General features: G+C 42.9%; 1 long non-coding RNA gene across 1 annotated transcript; it reads right to left on the bottom strand.

The window, feature by feature from the left end:
• Positions 1-332: 332 nt before the first annotated feature.
• LOC113645484 lies at positions 333-1,226 on the bottom strand. The gene is made up of 4 exons (XR_003441235.2): positions 1,069-1,226; positions 869-959; positions 676-790; positions 333-525 (listed from the first exon to the last, which is right to left on the bottom strand). It is a non-coding gene; the product is annotated as an uncharacterized LOC113645484 (long non-coding RNA).
• Positions 1,227-9,947: the final 8,721 nt, after the last annotated feature.

Raw genomic sequence — 9,947 nt, 5'->3', positions numbered from 1 at the left:
AGAACATGTTATGTCACTGCCAGTTTCCACCTTGGACTCCACTTCCCAGGATTCACCACTACACTTCAGCACCCATGAAACACCAGTTTGAAATCACACCCTTTAAATAATACAGATGTTAGACTGCAAAATTGTGCTCCTAGCTAGTTGTAGTGAAGTTTTTTGAGTCTGTGTGTGATTCCCTTCACCCGAAGTCAACACCTTTTTTCGTCATCCTTCCTCAAATGTCATTTATTATCCCATTAAGGATTTTTGTTCTTGTGCTTTTCCTTACATTTTATTAATAAATTATAGGTAGCTGCTGCTGCCCAAAAGAAAACAAAAACTTTGCATAATTTGCATAATGCATTGTTGCTTTATTTATCTTCATTATTTATTTCATGACATTGTATAAAATGAGTCTCATCATTTGATTAATCACAGTAACAACATGGAGACTCAAATCCGTCATTGTAAATTTCTGGATTTATTTTCCAGCTGTGCTGCTATTCAGGTTTCTTGCACTTTCCAGCTGCATCTCGTGTTCTGCAAATAAAAATATGAGAAAACAGACAAACAACTTAACAAAAAAGAGAATGTCAGAGGATTTGTAGATGATTGTGTGTTTAAAACAGTTATACAATATACTAGAAATGGTCATCCTGTGCTTGTATAATAACTGTTGTGTTTAATTACCCCCTACAGCAGGACATTGCTCCAGGCTGGCATTTGCAAAACTGACATTTGCTATTCACCCAGTTCTGTCCAGGACTGTACAATTTCTTATCAATATTATCACGACAAATGAGACCTGAAAAAAGAAAAACGTTATGGCATCTCAGTATGAACAGACATGAGCACAGCATGACATCTACATGTGTTTATTTACCCTGTGGCTGTTGAAAGCATTGAGCAGCGGTGGGCACAGAAATGACTGCAAGCAGGACAAAACACAAGAGCACTACCTTCTTCATCATGGTCTGTCCAACAAAACAAGTAAATACAGTAAATAAATATATCAGCATGACATGTAAATATATATAGAGCAGAATCACAAACAATCCCAATAATGTTGGAATGCACACTCACTGTTTCGAAGTTAAGTCTGGATGATCCGATACTCCAAAATCTGCAACTGAAATCTGTCTTTATATAAAGCAGAAAAGGGGGCTGTGACATGCATGTTAATATGACTTTGTTAGTCTTAGTATAATGTTTAAATAAGGAGTTGGTCTTTGACTATACTGGAAATAAACGACATGTTTGACCAATTAAATTGGTTAGAAAAAGGGAACTAGGTGGATGGGGATTGGTGGGTACACTAACCTTTATAATTTGAAACAAGGTGGCCTACAGCACATGCATTATGCTGAGATTTGACATCTCCAAGCCATACTCCATGCCAAGACCGAAGTGGCAGTTTCTCAGGACCTGCTGCGGACAGTTTGGCAACCTCATAGATCCTGTTATGAGTCCTGTTACCTGCCGAGGCAAACACGGTGGCCTCCCAGGCCCTAATTCACACCCCACCCCCGGCCCTGTCCCAGGCCGTGCTACACATTCCATATGTTAGAGACATTTTGCCCCCCGGAGCAGGACTACTGTATGGGTGCTTTTGGTTGAGAGCAGCGAAATTAGCTGTCCAGTGTGTGCAGCAGTCTACAGCTTTATGGAGCTCACTTCAACCTCTGTTCTGTGTTGTCCGTTGTTTGTTTATGTAGCCATGTGCCTTTTGTTTTGATTCTTGTCCTGTCTCCTGTTTCACTCATGTGTCATGATTAAGCTGGCCGGTTTTCAGTTTCGCTCTTGTTTACCGAATCTATTTAAACCCAGATGCCTCCCTACCAGATGCGCTGTACAACTTCTGTGCTCGGTAACGTAATGGCAAGGAAGACCATCCCTCCCCCCGACGACCAGGTATTCTGTCTATCCACAGCCGACGTGAGGAGAACTCTATGCAGACTTAACCCATGAAAGGCTGCTGGACCAGACATCATTCCTGGCCGGGTGCTCAGGGAATGTGCAGAACATCTAGCGGATATGTTCTTTGACATCTTCAACATTTCCCTGAGCAGCGCTGTTGTTCCTAAATGCTTCAAGACAACCAGCATTGGCCGTGTTACAGTTTCCCACCTCAATGACTTTAGTCCCGTCGCACTCAGACCCATTGTTATGAAGTGCTTCAAGAAGCTCATCATGAGGTACATCAAGACCCAGTTACCAAATTCACTGGACCCCCTACATTTCGTGTATCGTCCAAACCGCTCCACGGACGATGCCATTGCCACAGCCCTTTATTTAGCCTTCACCCTCCTGGACAATAAAGACACTTATGTACGAATGCTGTTCATAGACTTTAGTTCAGCATTTTGTCTGCACTGTCTTTTGTCCTGCACTGTCTATTTGTCTTGTCCTGCACAGGTTGCACAATTGCACTTTATGTGGCTAAGACTTACTTACTAAGTCCTTAACTCTGTCTTTGCTTTTATGTACCGTAGCACCATGATCCAGGAGAAATGTTGTCTCATTTCACTGTGTATAGCAACAACTATATATAGTTGAAATGACAATAAAAGTTCCTTGACTTTACTTGACCCTCAAGTGTATTATAGTCTTTGTGAAGCAATGTACTTAACATAGTAACAGTACATTGTACTTCATTACAAAGTACTTCAATTACTTTAGAACACAGAACTTCATTCTGAAAATCTTTCCCAGTAAACACAAATGCATAGGTCTAATGTAAACATACCAACTATTTAGCTAGGACAGACAATTATTTCCTGAATATTCAGAAATATTTATCCTTATATCCACGTAATGACGATTGACATATTTATATATTTTATTCAGAAGGAACAGTGATTTATTTGATAGCATATTTGCCTTGCACCTCTAGTGTTGGGATTCCCACCTTCACCCTATGTACAGTATGCAGAGTTTGTTTGATTTCCCTGTGCTTCAGGGAACCTCTCGACTGGATTTTGAACCAGTCGAAAGATATTTGCTGTGGGCTTGTTGATTGCTTGTTGCCTTATGATCATATTTTCTTGTCCTGGTTAGAACTCTGGCAGCTGCATTTTGAACTAACTGTAGCCTATTTAATTAAGATGTAGGACAACCACCTAGTAATGCATTACAATAGTCAAGTCTAGAGGTCATGAATGCATGAATTACAACTCTGCATAGATACAGATAGAATATTTCTTAGCTTGGCAATATTTCTAAGATGGAAGAAGGCTGGTTTTGTAATATGGGCGATATGATTTTCAAAAGACAAGTTGCTGTCTAATATAACACCCAGGTCTTTCACTGTTGAGCTAGCAGTTACAGTACCTCCCTCTAAATGGAAGTAAGTCCAAACCAGTCTGGAACCAGTCCAAAGATATTTGCTGTAGGCTTGTTGATATCTCAAATTTGGCTAATGATTTTGCTCTATTTAGTCTTATGTGTTAATGGTGATGACACAACCTTGTTGCTTTATGGGTTAAGATACAACCTTTCATCACTCTTACCATAATTATAATGGCACAAGGAACATGAAATATCAGAAATAATATACAAATGAGGCACAGAACAACGCAACAGCAAGGAAGACCATCCCTCCCCACAACGGCCAGGTACTCTGTCTATCCACAGCCGATGTGATTTTGAAGATTCTGAGATTTTCGGTAAGATCATCAGGGTCTTTCATGATAGCAGAAGAAATTTTGATCTTCAAATTTTCTGTATCCTAGTAAAACTGTCCACTGGTGTGCCCGGACTTTTGGCCATGTGCGTTTGTGTATGTTCTGTGTCACATGTCTGCCCCGCCTTTGTTTACTCCTCCCCGTCTCTACACACCTGTTCCTTATTGTTAATTATGTCTATATACCCATGCCGCGTTGCCGATGGCAGCCCGGAATCTTCATCAGTGTATTGTCAATGTGACATCAGTGTACCCTCGTCCTTTTGTCCTGTTTAGATTTGGTCTTTGTTCCTGTTTTATGTATTATCATTTATTAAACCATATTCATTTGAAATTATCCTGTATCTGATCTGTCTTCCTCCTCCCGGTGTGACAGATTCCGCCCGTATACTCGGACCCAGCTTCTAGCCTGGATTGGCATATTAGGAGCATATTTTTTCTCTCCTCCTCCTGGACTGTTTTTCCAGTCCTCCTGGACTTTTTCTTGTTTCGGTGACATCGCTCCGCATTTTATTCAGTGAGGGACGCCACTCCACTACCGGTTCCATCCGAGTAGGACGTCGCCACACTTCATCCATGGGGAGTGTTGCAGGCCCGTGGCGGAAGATCTTTCTCGCCCTCCCTCCTTCCTTCCTTCCCTCCTATTCTAGTTGTCAAGACCACGGTGTGTCAGGGGTTGTGCTCAGCTCTTCAGCTTGGCTGTGGATGTCGCTCGGCCCTTCAGTTTGGCTGTGGACATCACTCGGCCCTTTAGCTCGACTGTGGACTTCGCTCGGGCCTTCAGCTCGGCTTTGGACGCCGCTTGGCCCTTCAGCTCAGCTATGGACGTTGCTAGGCCCTTCAGCTCAGCTGTGGACCTCACTCGGCCTCTCTGGCTGCGCTGCCGTGTGCCTTGCTCCCCCTACCTGCCTCGACATGTGCCTTGCTTCCCCCACCTGCCTTACCGCATGCCTTGCTCCCCCCTCCTGGACCTCGTCGGGATTGTCGTTAAGACGACTTCAGGACGCTTCGAGAGCTGAGCCTTGAGGGGGGGGGGGTACTGTCAGGACTCAGCAAGGACTCAGCAAGGACTTTTGCCCATGTTCGTTTGGTTATGTTCCATGTCACGTTCCTCCTTCCTCCTCCCGGTGTGACATGGTGAATGGGTAATACTTGTCTAATAAAGTTTGCACAACCCCAGAATTTTAAAATATATTTAGGCAAACATCGGGACCCATGACAGCCAAACTATACTAAGATGAAGCAAAACAAGCAAGAGATACAATCGTAATGAGCGCAGTAGATATCATTTATGTGACTGCTGTGCAAATAAAGTTTGACTGTTGAGCTAGAAATAGACTGTTGAGGTTTAATTCTGACATTGAGTTTGACAGCCAACAAGAGTCAAAGTTATTTTAAATCATTGGTATAATAACCTGCTAGCTTAAATGGTTTATCTGTCAGAAATTAAATTACATTTAAGTTACATTTAAGAAATTGAATAAACACTGAGTTTCTTTTCTGAACTCTTGTGCATAATTATATAGTCTACATCAGGGTTTTGTTGGAATAGTATCTTCAGAATCCCAAAATATGCTGTAGCATTTGCTGTGTATGTATCTTGTTTTTGCTTTTGTTACTGCCTTGTCTTTCATTCACTAGTTCTGGGGCAATGACTGAGGTTTGTTAAATGAAAGGAAAATGGGGTTGTCTGCATGTGGGTGTTTTTTTTAGTTTTTATCACTTAAACTATACAGCACACTCAGACTCTATGTACTGTATGCACAGAAGACATTTCACTAGCATCACTAGCAGGTAGATCAAGTAATAGAGCATCTATTAAAAATTGACATTTTAATTATTTTATTTAATGTTTTCTTATACCGTAAAAAAAAAACAAAGGCTGGATAACTTTTATGGACATAAAAATGTTATGTCACTGCCGATTACCACCTTGGACTCTTCCCAGGATACACCACTACACTACAGCACTCATGAAATACCAGTTTGAAATCACATCCTTTAAATAATACAGACTTTCAGACTGCAAAATTGTCCTAGTTGTAGTGAAGTTTTTTGAGTCTGTGTGTACTCTTTGTATTTGCCCTAGTTTATTACTGTATTGTTCCTCTACACTGTGTATTCAAGAACACAACTCCTTGGATGAAATCAGACAACACTTTATTAATTCTACTCTCTTGTTGCTTAACAACCTGGACCTCTAACCCCATCAGGTAGCAACAACCTGCCACCACATCTCCTCCTTTTAGATCAAAGTATACTTGTTTTAACAGAACTGGGGGTCTCTGCCTCATAAGACTATGGTGTAGTTGCAGTATTAACAGTCTGTATTAAAAACTGTCCCTTTTGTGCTTGTAGGTTTGATCCATACATTCTCTCTACCATCTGTTCCGGTGACACTGCAACTGGTGTTCTGATTCTCCTCCCCATCAGTAGTTCCCATGCACCAATGGAGTGGCTCTGTATGCCTGCAGAGCTTTGTGGAAATCTCCCTTTCACTTGAAGGGACTTCACAGTTCTGATGGCCCGTTCTGCCTCCCCATTGTTGTGGGGGTAACAGGGACTGTTTATCACATGGGTAAAGTCATAGTCCTGTGCAAATTGAGTGAATTCATTGCAGGAGAACTGAGGACCATTGTCCGTGACCAGCACTTCTGGACATCCGTATTTGGCAAACACAGCTTTAAATCTGGCAATGGTCTGTTTTGCTAATGTGCTGCCCTGCATGGAGCAAACTTCAATATAGCGAGAGAAATAGTCTAACATGACTAAATAGTTCCCGTTCCCATTCCATTGGAAAAAATCCAGCAACGACTCTCTGCCATGGTCTGCTTGGGAGTTCAGTCGTGAGGAGTGGCTCAGCTGGTATTTGAGCTTCGAGTGCACAAATCTTGCATCTCTTGACCATTTGCTTTACTGCAGATGTGATACCTGGCCACCAGACTGATTCTCTGGCCCTAGCTAGACATTTGTTGATACCTTGACTCCTGGTGCAGTCTCTGCAGGATGTCAGGTCTCATGCATTCAGGGATTATAAGTCTCTCTCCTTTCATGAGCAGTCCTCTTCCTTCATGCAAGACTGACCGATTGGGCCAGTAGGATAGCAGCTGCTCATGCACATCTCGTCTGTGTCTCGGCCAACCATTTGCAATGTATCCGCTGAGATGTTTGCAGAGGTCTTCTGAAGTTTGTGCACTCTTAATCTGTTACAGCTTTGTCGGTGTGGCTGGCAAACTGTCTACTACACTGTCCAGATAGACTTTGCATAGACTTGCATTCTCTTTCCAAGTCTGGCTTTGCATCTGTAGCTGTGGCTGGAAGAGGCGCTCTGGACAGGGTGTCAGCTGTTATCACTTTTTTACCTGGGACATGGATGATGTTGAAATTAAGTCTGAGCAGCCTAAGTCTGAATCTGATCATCCTTGGCAGGAGGTCATCCAATGCTCTGGACTTCAGGCCTCCTTTTCTATTTGAGCATATCTTGATTCAGTTTTAGTCAGACTTCTAGAAATGAAAAGGACAGGTCTCCACTCACCATCTGTCTGTGTGTCAAGACACCTCCTAATCCATATGAAGAGGGATCAGCTGATACCATGGTTTCGTAATTTGGGCTGTACTGGGCTAACACCATCTCTGACCCGAATTCTTTTTTTGTCTCAAGAAATGCTTTCTGTTGAGGTGCTCCCCATGTCCAGCTGTTCTCTGTCCTTAACAGGTCACGAATGGGCTTTGTCAGATCAGGCAGGTGTGGCAAAAATTGTTTACCATGCCCATGAAACAGCAAACATCCTTTGGCTCAGGCATATCAAGGATTGCCTTCATTTTACCATGGTCTGCTCTGATGCCTTGATTATTTATGACATGACCCAGGAAGCGGATTTCTGTCAAAGCAAACTGGCATTTCTCGTTCAGTGTGAGTCCAGCCTCTCTGAATTTTTGTAACACCCTGTGCAGCCTGTCATCGTGCTCTCCCCAGTCTTTTTCTATAACAAGGACATCATCAGCATGGCATAGAACCCCGTCAACACCACCAATCAGCTGAGAGATCCTCTTCTGTATATGTTCTGGTGCCGAACACATACCGATAGGTAGCCTTTTGAATAACGCCCCTCTGGCGTAATGAATGTGGTCAACAGCATTGAGTCTTTGTGGAGTGGTACCTGCCAGAAGCCTAATGTCGCATCAAGCTTTGTAAAAAAGCTCCTTCCAGCTTGGCCAGTGTCTCGTTCATTGCCGGTAGGATATGTCTCTCTCTGATGACACTCTCTGATGACTCTCTCGTTCAGTCCACGTAAATGCAAATTTTCCTTGACAATTTCACTATCGGGACCATGCCTGCGCACCATTCTGCCGGTTCTTCAACACAGGCTATGACTCCCATCTTCTCCATTCGGTCTTGTTCCTCTTTGACTTTGGCCCGGAGAGGAATGGCTACACGTTACGGTGCAGAGAGGGCATAGGGAGTTGCATTTTCCCTCAGCTTAATTTTGTACTCCCTCTTAAGGTTACCCAGCCCTTTAAATACATCTGGGTAAGTTGAGCGAAAGTGAGTCTGTGCATCGTCAATGCTATTGAGCTGGGGGATCATCTGTAGTCTCGGATAGCAGGAAGACCCAATCAGAGTGTGGTCAGGTCTTTCACAATGAACAACTCGTCAATCTTTTTTGTCCCCTCTCTGAATGACTGCATGCACTTGCCCTTTAACATCCAGAGGTTGGTTCAGCGGGACCCAGTAGCGGTCTGTGCAGTGCTGCGTGTCTGCCATATCTATCCAGTGTGAATTCTGATTCTGGGATCGCAGTCACAGACGCACCAGTGTCCATTTTAAAACGCAATGGGCTGCTGTTTATGGTAAGTATTTCAGTCCATGTGGATGACTGTGGATAGTCAAGCGCCCCAAGATAAGCTGCTCCATCCTCTTCAATTGAATCCAGCTTTTGAACTGATCTGCACAGTCTTTTGCTGGGCATTCAGTCCATGAATATTTTGGGTTTTTTACCACACTTCCTGCACTGTTTTGACTTAGTTGAGGTAGACTGAGGCTGATAATGGCTTCCAGGTTGAAAAGATTTTGTTCTTTGAGCCTGTCTCTTACTGTAATGAGAAAGTGCATCTATTTGTCCTGGCAAATCAGCTGACCGCAGAACAGTTTGTGTCAGGATGGGCCGGAAGGGAGGACTCAAATGCAGGACACCGATGTAAATAATAAAAGTCTTTAATGAGCTCAACACAATAATCAAGCAAGGCAGGCAAACACTCAGAGTGATAAACAGTCCAATAATCCAGTACACAGGCAGGCAGAGTAATACAGGGCAGGCAAAAACACAGAGTAAAGAACATTCCAACAATGCGGTATACAGTACAGGCAGGCAGAGTAACACAGGGCAGGCAAAACACAGAAACTAGAAACAAACTGAGTCAAACCAGACAGGGCAGAACAGGAACAAGGCTGGGTGAATCGCAGATCATGAGGCTAGCTAACGATCTGGCAAGGAACCATGTGAAAGCAGCATCCTTATATAGTGCCTGACACCTAAAATGGTCGCCGCCCTGGAAATGCAAATCCAAGATGGCCGTAGACCTGGAAGTAGTGCAGCAAACCAGGAAGTGCTGACAGCTTGTTGCTTTTTACTTCCTCGTGCTGCCTCACATTGATCTATAGCTGTAGCTAAATCCAAATTTGGGTTGAGCTGCAGTTTCTCAGACAATTTAGCATCATGTATGCCAACCACAATCATATCTCGGATCATTTCCTCATGTAAGATGCCGTATTTGCAATGTTCAGCTAGCTTATAAAGTGAGGTAATAAAGTTTTCTGAAAATTCGCCGACACTTTGACATCTTTTATTAAACTTAAATTACATTATGCATGCATAGTCCTGGTGGCGTGACAGTAAACACATAGTCCATGCTGTTTGCTTTTAGCTTGCCGCTAGCCTGTTGTTAGCTCTCACTTGCTCTCTCTTGCTCCACACACAGGGGGGAAGTAACGGAGTAAAAATACTTCGTTACTGTACTTAAGTAAATTTTTCTGGTATCAGTACTTTACTCCACTATTTATTTTTCGGACAACTTTTTACTTTTACTCATTACATTTTTACACAAATATCTGTACTTTTTACTTCTTACATTTTCAAAACGGACTCGTTACTTTTAGTATTATTTCTTCTCATTGAGCGCTGTTTCCAGCCTATCATCCTATCATTGTGCGTCTTTTTCCCCATGTGATTGGTGTACTGTATTATTTACTGGCTATCAGACATAGACTAAGGATAGCGGA

The sequence above is a fragment of the Tachysurus fulvidraco genome, chromosome 14 (genome assembly GCF_022655615.1).
Source record: "Tachysurus fulvidraco isolate hzauxx_2018 chromosome 14, HZAU_PFXX_2.0, whole genome shotgun sequence".
NCBI classification, from domain to species: domain Eukaryota; kingdom Metazoa; phylum Chordata; class Actinopteri; order Siluriformes; family Bagridae; genus Tachysurus; species Tachysurus fulvidraco.
Note: the sequence above shows the minus strand (reverse complement) of the source record. Positions and strands in the feature narration are given on the sequence as shown.